At 49.6% G+C, this 16,026-nt stretch overlaps 1 protein-coding gene across 1 annotated transcript in view; it reads left to right on the plus strand.

The window, feature by feature from the left end:
• The window catches only part of BRD3 (bromodomain containing 3), a 123,678-nt gene that overhangs the window by 25,505 nt on the left and 82,147 nt on the right, over positions 1-16,026 (plus strand). The gene's annotated exons all lie outside the window — the stretch shown is intronic.

Here is a 16,026-nt window from a genome sequence, read left to right on the forward strand (position 1 = left end):
AAATGGCAGCAAACCTTGTGACTCCCAGGCCCCTACCCTCTCATCATCAATCGTATTTATTGAGCGCTTACAATGTGAAGAGCACTGTACTAAGCCCTTGGGAAGTACAAATTGGCAACATATAGAGACAGTCCCTACCCAACAGTGGGCTCACAGTCTAAAAGGGGGAGACAGAGAACAAAACCAGATGGTAGCAAACCTTGTGACTCCCAGGCCCCTACCCTGTCCCCATGCAGCAGACAAACGGCAGCAAACTTTGTGACTCCCAGGCCCCTACCCTGTCCCCATGCAGCAGACAAATGGCAGTAAACCTTGTGACTCCCAGGCCCCTACCCTGTCATCCTCAATCGTATTTATTGAGCGCCTACTATGTGCAGAGCACTGTACTAAGCACTTCGGAAGTACAAATTGGCAACATATAGAAACAGTCCCCACCCAACAGTGGGCTCACAGTCTAAAAGGGGCAGACAGAGAACAAAACCAAATGGCAGGAAACCTTGTGACTCCCAAGCCCCTACCCTGTCCCTACGCAGCAGACAAATGGCAGCAAACCTTGTGACTCCCAGGCCTATGCCCTGTCCCCATGCAGCAGACAAACTGCAGCAAACCTCGTGACTCCCAGGCCCCTACCCTGTCATCATCAATCGTATTTATTGAGCGCTTACTATGTGCAGAGCACTGTACTAAGCGCTTGGGAAGTACAAATTCGCAACATATAGGGACAGTCCCTACCCAACAGTGAGCTCACAGCCTAAAAGGGGGAGACAGAAAACAAAACCAAATGGCAGGAACTTTGTGACTCCCAGGCCCCTACCCTGTCATCATCAATCGTATTTATTGAGCGCTAACTATGAGCAGAGCACTGTACTAAGCGCTTGGGAAGTACAAATTGGCAACATAAAGAGACAGTCCCTACCCAACAGTGGGCTCACAGTCTAAAAGGGGGAGACAGAGAACAAAACCAAATGGCAGCAAACCTTGTGACTCCCAGGCCCCTACCCTGTCCCCATGCAGCAGATAAATGGCAGCAAACCTTGTGACTCCCAGGCCCCTACCCTGTCATCATCAATCGTATTTATTGAGCGCTAACTATGTGCAGAGCACTGTACTAAGCGATTGGGAAGTACAAATTGCCAACATGTAGAGACAGTCCCTACCCAACAGTGGACTCACAGTCTAAAAGGGGGAGACAGAGAACAAAACCAAATGGCAGCAAACCTTGTGACTCCCAGGCCCCTACCCTGTCCCCATGCAGCAGACAAATGGTAGCAAACCTTGTGACTCCGAGGCCCCTATCCTGTCATCATCAATCGTATTTATTGAGCGCTATGTGCAGAGCACTGTACTAAGCGATTGGGAAGTACAAATTGGCAACATATAGAGACAGTCCCTACCCAACAGTGGGCTCACAGTCTAAAAGGGGGAGAAAGAGAACAAAACCAAATGGCAGCAAACCTTGTGACTCCCAGGCCCCTACCCTGTCCCCATGCAGCAGACAAATGGCAGCAAACCTTGTGACTCCCAGGCCCCTACCCTGTCATCATCAATCGTATTTATTGAGCTTTTACTACGTGCAGTGCACTGTACTAAGCGCTTGGGAAGTACAAATTGGCAACATATAGAGACAGTCCCTACCCAACAGTGGGATCACAGTCTAAAAGGGAGAGACCGAAAACAAAACCAAATGGCAGCAAACCTTGTGACTCCCAGGCCCCTACCCTGTCCCCATGCAGCAGACAAACGGCAGCAAACCTTGTCACTCCCAGGCCACTACCCTGTCCCCAAGCAGCAGACAAATGGCAGCAAACATTGTGAATCCCAGGCCCCTACCCTGTCATCATCAATCGTATTTATTGAGCGCTTACTATGTGCAGAGCACTGTACTAAGCGTTTGGGAAGTACAAATTGGCAACATATAGAGACAGTCCCTACCCAACAGTGGGCTCACAGTCTAAAAGGGGGAGACAGAGAACAAAACCAAATGGCAGCAAACCTTGTGACTCCCAGGCCCCTACGCTGTCCCCATGCAGCAGACAAACGGCAGCAAACCTTGTCACTCCCAGGCCACTACCCTGTCCCCATGCAGCAGACAAATGGCAGCAAACCTTGTGACTCCGAGGCCCCTACCCTGTCATCATCAATCGTATTTATTGAGCGCTAACTATGTGCAGAGCACTGTACTAAGCGATTGGGAAGTACAAATTGGCAACATATAGAGACAGTCCCTACCCAACAGTGGCCTCACAGTCTAAAAGGGGGAGACAGAGAACAAAACCAAATGGCAGCAAACCTTGTGACTCCCAGGCCCCTACCCTGTCCCCATGCAGCAGAAAAATGGCAGCAAACCTTGTGACTCCCAGGCCCCTACCCTGTCATCATCAATCGTATTTATTGAGCGTTTACTACGTGCAGAGCACTGTACTAAGCGCTTGGGAAGTACAAATTGGCAACATATAGAGACAGTCCCTACCCAACAGTGGGCTCACAGTCTAAAAGAGGGAGACAGAGAACAAAACCAAATGGCAGCAAACCTTGTGACTCCCAGGACCCTACCCCGTCCCCATGCAGCAGACAAACGGCAGCAAACCTTGTGACTCCCAGGCCCCTACCCTCTCATCCTCAATCATATTTATTGAGCGCCTACTATGTGCAGAGCACTGTACTAAGCGCTTGGGAAGTACAAATTGGCAACATATAGAGACAGTCCCTACCCAACAGTGGGCTCACAGTCTAAAAGGGGGAGACAGAGAACAAAACCAAATGGCAGCAAACCTTGTGACTCCCAGGCCCCTACCCTGTCCCCATGCAGCAGACAAATGGCAGCAAACCTTGTGACTCCCAGGCCCCTGCCCTGTCATCATCTATCGTATTTATTGAGTGCTTACTAGGTGCAGAGCACTGTACTTGGCGCTTGGGAAGTACAAATTCGCAACATATAGAGACAGTCCCTACCCAACAGTGGGCTCACAGTCTATAAGGGAGAGACCGAAAACAAAACCAAATGGCAGCAAACCTTGTGACTCCCAGGCCCCTACCCTGTCCCCATGTAGCAGACAAACGGCAGCAAACCTTGTCACTCCCAGGCCACTACCCTGTCCCCAAGCAGCAGACAAATGGCAGCAAACATTGTGACTCCCAGGCCCCTACCCTGTCATCATCAATCGTATTCATTGAGCGCTTACTATGTGCAGAGCACTGTACTAAGCGTTTGGGAAGTACAAATTGGCAACATATAGAGACAGTCCCTACCCAATAGTGGGCTCACAGTCTAAAAGGGGGAGACAGAGATCAAAACCAAATGGCAGCAAACCTTGTGACTCCCAGTCCCCTACCCCGTCCCCATGCAGCAGACAAACGGCAGCAAACCTTGTCACTCCCAGGCCACTACCCTGTCCCCATGCAGCAGACAAACGGAAGCAAACCTTGTGACTCCCAGGCCCCTACCCTCTCATCCTCAATCATATTTATTGAGCGCCTACTATGTGCAGAGCACTGTACTAAGCGCTTGGGAAGTACAAATTGGCACCATATAGAGACAGTCCCTACCCAACAGTGGGCTCACAGTCTAAAAGGGGGAGACAGAGAAAAAAACCAAATGGCAGCAAACCTTGTGACTCCCAGGCCCCTACCCTGTCCCCATGCAGCAGACAAATGGCAGCAAACCTTGTGACTCCCAGGCCCCTACCCTGTCATCATCAATCGTATTTATTGAGTGTTTACTACGTGCAGTGCACTGTACTAAGCGCTTGGGAAGTACAAATTGGCAACATATAGAGACAGTCCCTACCCAACAGTGGGCTCACAGTCTAAAAGGGAGAGACCGAAAACAAAACCAAATGGAAGCAAACCTTGTGACTCCCAGGCCCTTACCCTGTCCCCATGCAGCAGACAAACGGCAGCAAACCTTGTCACTCCCAGGCCACTACCCAGTCCCCATGCAGCAGACAAACGGCAGCAAACCTTGTGACTCCCAGGCCCCTACCCTCTCATCCTCAATCATATTTATTGAGCGCCTACTATTTGCAGAGCACTGTACTAAGCGCTTGGGAAGTACAAATTGGCAACATATAGAGACAGTCCCTACCCAACAGTGGGCTCACAGTCTAAAAGGGGGAGACAGAGAACAAAACCAAATGGCAGCAAACCTTGTGACTCCCAAGCCCCTACCCTGTCCCCATGCAGCAGACAAATGGCAGCAAACCTTGTGACTCCCAGGCCCCTGCCCTGTCATCATCTATCGTATTTATTGAGCGCTTACTAGGTGCAGAGCACTGTACTTGGCGCTTGGGAAGTACAAATTCGCAACATATAGAGACAGTCCCTACCCAACAGTGGGCTCACAGTCTAAAAGGGAGAGACCGAAAACAAAACCAAATGGAAGCAAACCTTGTGACTCCCAGGCCCCTACCCTGTCCCCATGCAGCAGACAAACGGCAGCAAACCTTGTCACTCCCAGGCCGCTACCCAGTCCCCATGCAGCAGACAAACGGCAGCAAACCTTGTGACTCCCAGCCCCCTACCCTCTCATCCTCAATCATATTTATTGAGCGCCTACTGTGTGCAGAGCACTGTACTAAGCGCTTGGGAAGTACAAATTGGCAACATATAGAGACAGTCCCTACCCAACAGTGGGCTCACAGTCTAAAAGGGGGAGACAGAGAACAAAACCAAATGACAGCAAACCTTGTGACTCCCAGGCCCCTACCCTGTCCCCATGCAGCAGACAAACGGCAGCAAACCTTGTCACTCCCAGGCCACTACCCTGTCCCCATGCAGCAGACAAATGGCAGCAAACCTTGTGACTCCCAGGACCCTACCCTGTCATCATCAATCGTATTTATTGAGCCCTAACTATGTGCAGAGCACTGTACTAAGCGCTTGGGAAGTACAAATTGGCAATATGTAGAGACAGTCTCTACCCAACAGTGGGCTCACAGTCTAAAAGGGGGAGACAGAGAACAAAACCAAATGACAACAAACCTCGTGACTCCCAGGCCCCTACCCTGTCCCCATGCAGCAGACAAATGGCAGCAAACCTTGTGACTCCCAGGCCCCTGCCCTGTCATCATGTATCGTATTTATTGAGCGCTTACTAGGTGCAGAGCACTGTACTTGGCGCTTGGGAAGTACAAATTCGCAACATATAGAGACAGTCCCTACCCAACAGTGGGCTCACAGTCTAAAAGGGAGAGACCGAAAACAAAACCAAATGGAAGCAAACCTTGTGACTCCCAGGCCCCTACCCTGTCCCCATGCAGCAGACAAACGGCAGCAAACCTTGTCACTCCCAGGCCCCTACCCTGTCCCCATGCCGCAGACAAATGGCAGCAAACCTTGTGACTCCCAGGCCCCTACCCTGTCATCATCAATCATATTTATTGAGCGCTAACTATGTGCAGAGCACTGTACTAAGCGCTTGGGAAGTACGAATTGGCAACATATAGAGACAGTCCCTACCCAACAATGGGCTCACAGTCTAAAAGGGGGAGACAGAGAACAAAACCAAATGGCAGCAAACCTTATGACTCCCAGGCCCCTATCCTGTCCCCATGCAGTAGACAAATGGCAGCAAACCTTGTGTCTCCCAGGCCCCTATCCTGTCCCCATGCAGCAGACAAATGGCAGCAAACCTTGTGACTCCCAGGCCCCTACCCTGTCATCATCATCAATCATATTTATTTAGCACCTACTATGTGCAGAGCACTGTACTAAGCACTTGGGAAGTACAAATTGGCAACATATAGAGACAGTCCCTACCCAACAGTGGGCTCACAGTCTAAAAGGGGGAGACAGAGAACAAAACCAAATGGCAGCAAACCTTGTGACTCCCAGGCCCCTACCCTGTCCCCATGCAGCAGATAAATGGCAGCAACCTTTGACTCCCAGGCCCCTACCCTGTCATCATCAATCGTATTTATTGAGCGCTTACTATGTGTAGAGCACTGTACTAAGCGCTTGGGAAATACATTTTGGCAACATATAGAGACAGTCCCTACCCAACAGTGGGCTCACAGTCTCAAAGTGGGAGACAGAGAACAAAACCAAATGGTAGCAAACCTTGTGACTCCGAGGCCCCTACCCTGTCCCCATGCAGCAGATAAATGGCAGCAAACCTTGTGACTCCTAGGCCCCTACCCTGTCATCATCAGTCGTATTTATTGAGCGCTAACTGTGTGCAGAGCACTGTACTAAGCGCTTGGGAAGTACAAATTGGCAACATATAGAGACAGTCCCTACCGAACAGTGGGCTCACAGTCTAAAAGGGGGAGACAGAGAACAAAACCAAATGGCAGTAAACCTTGTGACTCCCAGGCCCCTACCCTGTCCCCATGCAGCAGACAAACGGCAGCAAACCTTGTCACTCCCAGGCCCCTACCCTGTCCCAATGCAGCAGACAAATGGCAGCAAACCTTGTGACTCCCAGGCAACTACCCTGTCTTCCTCAATCATATTTATTGAGCGCCTACTATGTGCAGAGCACTGTACTAAGCGCATGGAAGTACAAATTGGTAACATATAGAGACATTCCCTACCCAACAGTGGGCTCACAGTCTAAAAGGGGGAGACAGAGAACAAAACCAAATGGCAGCAAACCTTGTGACTCCCAGGCCCCTACCCTGTCCCCGTGCAGCAGACAAATGGCAGCAAACAATGTGACTCCCAGGCCCCTACCCTGTCATCATCATTCGCATTTATTGAGCGCTTACTATGTGCAGAGCACTGTACTAAGCGTTTGGGAAGTACAAATTGGCAACATATAGAGACAATCCCTACCCAACAGTGGGCTCACAGTCTAAAAGGGTGAGACAGAGAACAAAACAATTGGCAGCAAACCTTGTGACTCCTAGGCCCCTACCCCGTCCCCATGCAGCAGACAAACGGCAGCGAACCTTGTCACTCCCAGGCCCCTACCCTCTCATCCTCAATCATATTTATTGAGTGCCTACTATGTGCAGAGCACTGTACTAAGCGCTTGGGAAGTACAAATTGGCACCATATAGAGACAGTCCCTACCCAACAGTGGGCTCACAGTCTCAAAGGGGGAGACAGAGAACAAAACGAAATGGCAGCAAACCTTGTGATTCCCAGGCCTGTACCGTGTCCCTACGCAGCAGACAAATGGCAGCAAACCTTGTGACTCCCAGGCCCGTGCCCTGTCCCCATGCAGCAAACAAACTGGAGCAAACCTCGTGACTCCCAGGCGCCTACCCTGTCATCATCAATCGTATTTATTGAGCGCTTACTATGTGCAGAGCACTGTACTAAGCGCTTGGGAAGTACAAATTGGCAACATATAGAGACAGTCCCTACCCAACAGTGGGCTCACAGTCTAAAAGGGGGAGACAGAGAACAAAACGAAATGGCAGAAAACCTTGTGACTCCCAGGCCCCTACCCTGTCCCCATGCAGCAGATAAATGGCAGCAAACCTTGTGACTCCCAGGCCCCTACCCTGTCGTCATCAATCATATTTATTGAGTGCTTACTATGTGCAGAGCACTGTACTAAGCGCTTGGGAAGTACAAATTGGCAACATATAGAGACAGTCCCTACCCAACAGTGGGCTCACAGTCTAAAAGGGGGAGACAGAGAACAAAACCAAATGGCAGCAAACCTTGTGTCTCCTAGGCCCCTACCCTGTCCCCATGTAGCAGATAAATGGCAGCAAACCTTGTGACTCCCAGGCCCCTACCCTTTCATCCTCAATCGTATTTATTGAGCATCTACTATGTGCAGAGCACTGTACTAAGTGCTTGGGAAGTACAAATTGGCAACATATAGAGACAGTCCCCACCCAACAGTGGGCTCACAGTCTAAAAGGGGTAGACAGAGAACAAAACCAAATGGCAGGAAACCTTGTGACTCCCAAGCCCCTACCCTGTCCCTACGCAGCAGACAAATGGCAGCAAACCTTGTGACTCCCAGGCCCATGCCCTGTCCCCATGCAGCAGACAAACTGCAGCAAACCTCGTGACTCCCAGGCCTCTACCCTGTCATCATCAATCGTATTTATTGAGCGCTTACTATGTGCAGAGCACTGTACTAAGAGCTTGGGAAGTACAAATTGGCAACATATAGGGACAGTCCCTACCCAACAGTGAGCTCACAGTCTAAAAGGGGGAGACAGGGAACAAAACCAAATGGCAGGAACCTTGTGACTCCCAGGCCCCTACCCTGTCATCCTCAATCGTATTTATTGAGCGCTAACTATGAGCAGAGCACTGTACTAAGCGCTTGGGAAGTACAAATTGGCAACATATAGAGACAGTCCCTACCCAACAGTGGGCTCACAGTCTAAAAGGGGGAGACAGAGAACAAAACCAAATGGCAGCAAACCTTGTGACTCCCAGGCCCCTACCCTGTCCCCATGCAGCAGACAAATGGCAGCAAACCTTGTGACTCCCAGGCCCCTACCCTGTCCCCATGCAGCAGATAAATGGCAGCAATCCTTGTGACTCCCAGGCCCCTACCCTGTCATCATCAATCGTATTTATTGAGCGCTAACTATGTGCAGAGCACTGTACTAAGCGCTTGGGAAATACGAATTGGCAACATATCGAGACAGTCCCTACCCAACAGTGGGCTCACAGTCTAAAATGGGGAGACAGAGAACAAAACCAAATGGCAGCAAACCTTGTGACTCCCAGGCCCCTACCCTGTCCCCATGCAGCAGACAAACGGCAGCAAAACTTGTGACTCCCAGGCCCCTACCCTGTCATCCTCAATCATATTTATTGAGAGCCTACTATGTGCAGAGCACTGTACTACGCGCTTGGGAAGTACAAATTGGCAACATATAGAGACAGTCCCTACCCATCAGTGGGCTCACAGTCTAAAAGGGGGAGACAGAGAACAAAACCAAATGGCAGGAAACCTTGTGACTCCCAAGCCCCTACCCTGTCCCTACGCAGCAGACAAATGGCAGCAAACCTTGTGACTCCCAGGCCCGTGCCCTGTCCCCATGCAGCAGACATAGTGCAGCAAACCTCGTGACTCCCAGGCCCCTACCCTGTCATCATCAATCATATTTATTGAGAGCCTACTATGTGCAGAGCACTGTACTAAGCGCTTGGAAGTACAAATTGGCAACATATAGAGACAGTCCCTACCCAACAGTGGGCTCACAGTCTAAAAGGGGGAGACAGAGAACAAAACCAAATGGCAGCAAACCTTGTGACTCCCAGGCCCCTACCCTGTCCCCATGCAGCAGATAAATGGCAGCAAACCCTGTGACTCCCAGGCCCCTACCCTGTCATCATCAATCGTATTTATTGAGTGCTTACTATGTGCAGAGCACTGTACTAAGCCCTTGTGAAGTAGAAATTGGCAACATATAGAGACAGTCCCTACCCAACAGTCGGCTCACAGTCAAAACGGGGGAGACAGAGAACAAAACCTAATGGCAGCAAACCTCCTGACTCCGAGGCCCCTACCCTGTCCCCATGCAGCAGATAAACGGCAGCAACCTTGTGACTCCCAGGCCCCTACCCTGTCATCATCAATTGTTTTTATTTAGCGCTAACTGTGTGCAGAGCACTGTACTAAGCGCTTGGGAAGTAGAAATTAGCAACATATAGAGACAGTCCCTACCCAACAGTGGGCTCACAGTCTAAAAGGGGGAGACAGAGAACAAAACCAAATGGCAGCAAACCTTGTGACTCCCAGGCCCCTACCCTGTCCCCATGCAGCAGACAAATGGCAGCTAACCTTGTGACTCCCAGGCCCCTACCCTGTCCCCATGCAGCAGATAAATGGCAGCAACCTTGTGACTCCCAGGCCCCTACCCTGTCATCATCAATCGTTTTTATTTAGCGCTAACTGTGTGCAGAGCACTGTACTAAGCGCTTGGGAAGTAGAAATTGGCAACATATAGAGACAGTCCCTACCGAACAGTGGGCTCACAGTCTAAAAGGGGGAGACAGAGAACAAAACCAAATGGCAGCAAGCCTTGTGACTCCCAGGCCCCTACCCTGTCCTCAAGCAGCAGACAAATAGCAGCAAACATTGTGACTCCCAGGCCCTTACCCTGTCATCATCAATCGTATTTATTGAGCACTTACTATGTGCAGAGCACTGTACTAAGCGTTTGGGAAGTACAAATTGGCAACATATAGAGACAGTCCCTACCCAACAGTGGGCTCACAGTCTAAAAGGGGGAGACAGAGATCAAAACCAAATGGCAGCAAACCTTGTGACTCCCAGTCCCCTACCCCGTCCTCATGCAGCAGACAAATGGCAGCAAACCTTGTGACTCCCAGGCCCCCACCCTGTCCCCATGCAGCAGACAAACGGCAGCAAACCTTGTGACTCCCAGGCCCCTACCCTCTCATCCTCAATCGTATTTATTGAGCGCCTACTATGTGCAGAGCACTGTACTAAGTGCTTGGGAAGTACAAATTGGCAACATATAGAGACAGTCCCTACCCAACAGTGGGCTCACAGTCTAAAAGGGGGGAGACAGAGAACAAAACCAAATGGCAGCAAACCTTGTGACTCCCAGGCCCCTACCCTCTCCCCATGCAGCAGACAAATGGCAGCAAAACTTGTGACTCCCAGGCCCCTACCCAGTCATCATCAATCGTATTTATTGAGCGCTTACTAGGTGCAGAGCACTGTACTAAGCGCTTGGGAAGTACAAATTGGCAACATATAGAGACAGTCCCTACCCAACAGTGGGCTTACAGTCTAAAAGGGGGAGACAGAGAACAAAACGAAATGGCAGAAAACCTTGTGACTCCCAGGCCCCTACCCTGTCCCCATGCAGCAGATAAATGGCAGCAAACCTTGTGACTCCCAGGCCCCTACCCTGTCATCATCAATCGTATTTATTGAGCGCTTACTATGTACAGAGCACTGTACTAAGCGCTTGGGAAGCACAAATTGGCAACATATCGAGACAGTCCCTACCCAACAGTGGGCTAACAGCCTAAAAGGGGGACCGAGAACAACACCAAATGGCAGCAAACCTTGTGACTCCTAGGCCCCTACCCTGTCCCCATGCAGCAGATAAATGGCAGCAAACCTTGTAACTCCCAGGCCCCTACCCTGTCATCATCAATCGTATTTATTGAGCGCTTACTATGTGCAGAGCACTGTACTAAGCTCTTGGGAAATACAAATTGGCAACATATAGAGACAGTCCCTACCCAACAGTGGGCTCACAGTCTAAAAGGGGGAGACAGAGAACAAAACCAAATGGCAGCAAACCTTGTGACTCCCAGGACCCTACCCTGTCATCATCAATCGTATTTATTGAGTGCTTACTATGTGCAGAGCACTGTACTAAGCCCTTGGGAAGTACAAATTGGCAACATATAGAGACAGTCCCTTCCCAACAGTGGGCTCACAGTCTAAAAGGGGGAGACAGAGAACAAAACCAAATGGCAGCAAACCTTGTGACTCCCAGGCCCCTACCCTGTCCCCATGCAGCAGACAAACGGCCGCAAACCTTGTCACTCCCAGGCCCCTACCCTGTCCCCATGCAGCAGACAAATGGCAGCAAACCTTGTGACTCCCAGGCCCCTACCCTGTCATCCTCAATCATATTTATTGAGCGCCTCCTATGTGCAGAGCACTGTACTAAGCTCTTGGGAAGTACAAATTGGCAACATATAGAGACAGTCCTCACCCAAGAGTGGGCTCACAGTCTAAAAGGGGTAGACAGAGAACAAAACCAAATGGCAGGAAACCTTGTGACTCCCAGGCCCCTACCCTGTTCCCATGCAGCAGACAAACGGCAGCAAACCTTGTGACTCCCAGGCCCATACCCTGTCATCATCAATCGTATTTATTGAGCGCTTACTATGTGCAGAGCACTGTACTAAGCGCTTGGGAAGTACAAATTGGCAACATGTAGAGACAGTCCCCACCCAAGAGTGGGCTCACAGTCTAAAAGGGGTAGACAGAGAACAAAACCAAATGGCAGCAAACCTTGTGACTCCCAGGCCCCTACCCTGTCATCATCTATCGTATTTATTGAGCGCTTACTAGGTGCAGAGCACTGTACTAAGCGCTTGGGAAGTGCAAATTGGCAACATATAGAGACAGTCCCTACCCAACAGTGGGCTCACAGTCCAAAATGGGGTGACAAAGAACAAAAACAACCATACTAACAAAATAAAATAAATAGAATAGATCTGTACAAGTAAAATAAATAAAAATTTCACAGATCAAATCCCAGTGACCAGACTCTTGTATTAACAGAATGTATCTTGACTCTTTAAAAAAACAAACTGTCAAGTGCTTACTATGTGCCAGGCACTGTACTAAGCACTAGGGTAATAATGATAATAATGATAATGATGGTATTTGTTAAGCGCTTACTATGTGCAAATCACTGTTCTAAGCACTGGGGGCATACAAGGTGATCAGGTTGTCCCACGTGGGGTTCACAGTCTTAATCCCCATTTTACAGATGAGGTAACAGGCACAGCGAAGTTAAGTGACTTGCCCAAAGTCACACAGCTGACAATTGGCGGAGCCAGGATTTGAACCCATGACTTCTGACTCCAAAGCCCGGGCTCTTTCCACTGAGCCACGCTGCTTCTCTACAAGACAGGTTGGACACAGTCCCTGTCCCACATGGGGCTCACAGTCTTAATCCCCATTTTACAGGTGAGGTAATGGAAGCGCAGAGAAGTTAGGTGACTTGCCCAAGGTCACACTGCAGACAAGTACTAGAGGCAGAAGTAGAACCTAGGTTCTCTTTCTACAAGGTCTCGCTGCTTCTGATGCTGTAAGGGTGACCTCCAAGGCAAAAGAGTTGGCTCTAAATCACTAACCATTGGCTTTAAAGCACTCTATCACCTTGCCCGCTCCTACCTCACCTCGCTAGTTTCCTACTACAATGCAGCCCACACACTTCCTTCTCACGGTACATCAGTTTTGTCCATCTTGCCCGCCTACCTCTCACCCATGTCCTGCCTCCGGCCTGGAATGCCCTCCCACCTCATATCCTACAGACAATGACTCTCCCCAACTTCAAACCCTTATTGAAGGCCCATCTCCTCCAAGAGGCCTTCCCTGACTAAGCCCTCCTTTTCTCTTCTCCCTTTCCCTCTGCATCGCCCTTTCTCCCTTTATTCACCCTCCCTCCCGACCCCTTGTACTCTCCCGAGTGCTTAGTACAGTGCTCTGCACACAGTAAGTGCTCATTAAATAGCGACATTGCCTAGTGGATAATGCACAGGCCTGGGAGTTCTAATCCTGGCTCCACCACCTGCCTGCTGTGTGACCTTGGGCAGGTCCCCTTACTTCTCTGTGCCTCAGTTACCTCATCTGTAAAATGGGGATTAAGACTGTGAGCCCCTCGTGGGACAACCTGATTGCCTTGTAACCTCCCCAGCGCTTAGAACAGTGCTTTGCACATAGTAAGCGCTTAATAAATGCCATTACCAGCGCTTAGAACCGTGCTCTGCACATAGTAAGCGCTTAACAAATGCCATTGTTGTTATTAAATACAACTGAATGAATGAATGAATGAATGAATTTAGGAGAGAGTAATAGAGTTTATGGATATGTTCCCTGCTGGGAGGGGGAATGAATAAAGGGAACAAGTCAGGGTGACACAGAAGGGAGTGGGATAAGATGTGCCTTCAATAAGGCTTTGAAGGTGGAGGCCTCTTGGAGATGTGCCTTCAATAAACAATAAGCAGACACATTCCCTACCCACAGCAAGCTTAAAGTTTAGAGGGAGAGACAGACATTAATAGAAATAAATAAACTACAGCTATGTACAGAAGTGCTGTGGGGCTGGGAGGGGTGATGAATAAAGGGAACGAGTCAGGGCGATGCAGAAGGGAGTGGGAGAAGAGGAAAGGTGGGCTTAGGGAAGGCCTCTTGGAGGAGATGTGCCTTCAATGAGGCTTTGAAGGTGGGGAGAATTATTGTCGGGTTTGAAGAGGGAGGGTGTGGGCAAGGGGTTGGCGGTGAGACAGACAAGATTGAGGCACAGTAAGAAGTGTCGCCGGGTGTGCGGACTGGGTCGTAGTAGGAGAGTAGTGAGGTGAGGTAGGAGGGGGCAAGGTGATGGAGTTATTTAAAGCCAATGGTGAGGAGTTTTTGTTTGATGTGGAGGTGGACAGGCAACCCCTTGATTTTCTTGAGGAGTGGAGAGAAACATCCTGAACGTTTTTGTAGAAAAACGATCCGGGCAGCACAGTGAAGTGTGGACTGGAGTGGGGAGTGACAGGAGGCTGGGAGATCAGCAAGGAGGCTTATACACTCTGCAAGATTACTAAAGGACTCCATGTAACTAAATCAAGTGAGCTCTACTTGTCCTAATCCTTCTTGACCCCTCAACTGCCTTTGACACTGTGAACCACTCCCTCCTCTTACCAGGTTGCAGTTTCACAGACTCAGCACCAACCTGGTTCTCCACCTGTCTCTCTGACTGCTTCGTCTCAGTTCTTTTCACAGGCTTCTTTTCTATTTCTCATTCCTTAACAGTGGGTATCCTCCAATGCTTTGGTCTTGAAACCCTATTTTTCTTGTTCTACAAGCAATCTCTGCTCTCTCGTTCACCCCACATAGCAATCCATCACCAAAACCTGCTGGTCTCACTTCCACAACATCGCCAAGATCCGCCCTTTCCTCTCCATCCAAACCGCTACCTTGCTGATTCAATCTCTCATCCTATCCCGACTGGATTACTGCATCAGCCTCCTCTCTGATCTCCCATCCTCCTGTCTCTCCCCACTTCAGTCTATACTTCACTTTGCTGCTCGGATCATCTTTGTGCAGAAACGCTCTGGGCATGTCACTCCCTCCTCAAAAATCTCCAGTGGCTGCCCGTCAACCTATGCATCAAGCAAAAACTCCTCACTCTCGGCTTCAAGGCTCTGCATCCCTTCGCCCCCTCCTATTTCACCTCCCTTTGCTCCTTCTACAGCCCAGCCCGCACCCTCTGCTCCTCTGCCGCTAACCTCCTCACTGTGCCTCGTTCTTGCCCGTCCTGCCGTCGACCCCCGACTCACGTCCTTCCCCTGTCCTGGAATGCCCTCCCTCCACACATCCACCAAGCTAGCTCTCTTCCTCCCTTCAAAGCCCTGCTAAGAGCTCACCTCCTCCAGGAGGCCTTCCCAGACTGAGCCCCCTTTTTCCTCTCCTCCTCCCCATCCCCCCCACCCTACCTCCTTCCTCTCCCCACAGCACTTATATATATGTGTACAGATTTATTACTCTATTTATTTTACTTGTACATATTTACTACTACTTATTTTATTAATGATTATATATAGCTATAATTCTATTTATTCTGACGGTTTTGACACCTGTCTACTTGTTTTGTTTTGTTGTCTGTCTCCCCCTTCTAGACTGTAAGCCCGTTGTTGGGTAGGGTCTATCTCAATATGTTGCCGACTTGTACTTCCCAAGCACTAAGTACAGTGCTCTGCACACAGTAAGCACTCAATAAATACGATTGAATGAATGAATGAATGAATGAATGAATGAAACCAGCAGGGGAATAAAATGATTGTGGGTGAGTGACGGTCAGTGTATAAGCTCTAGACTGGGAGCCCACTGTTGAGTAGGGACCATCCCTATATGTTGCCGATATGTACTTCCCAAGCGCTTAGTACAGTGCTCTGCACCCAATAAATACGATTGAATGAAATGAATGAATGATTAAGCTGAAAAGAACAATCGTACAAGTTCAAGGGAATTTTGAGTGGCTGGGGAAAGAACCTAGTGGAGTTGAAAGGATGCTGCTCCCAGCCCTGGGGTTCAAGTGGACACTCGAGATGTGCATTTAATAAGTTCTGCACTAGGAGAAGTGCTACCTTTTCTACAAATTGGTCTTCCTATCCCAAGCAGTGGGATGTGGGAGAAGTAGCTTTTGGGTGAAAGTTACAAGGCTTAGACCGTAAGCTCCTTATGGGCAGAGAACATGTCTACCAACTCTGTTATACTGTATTCTCCCAAGCACTTAGTACAGTGCTCTGCATACAGTAAGAAGCATGGTTTAGCAGACAGAGCACGTGCCTGGAAGTCAGAAGGACCTGGGTTCTAATCCCGTCTCTGCCTCT

Source organism: Tachyglossus aculeatus, chromosome 4 (assembly GCF_015852505.1).
Source record: "Tachyglossus aculeatus isolate mTacAcu1 chromosome 4, mTacAcu1.pri, whole genome shotgun sequence".
Lineage (NCBI taxonomy): Eukaryota > Metazoa > Chordata > Mammalia > Monotremata > Tachyglossidae > Tachyglossus > Tachyglossus aculeatus.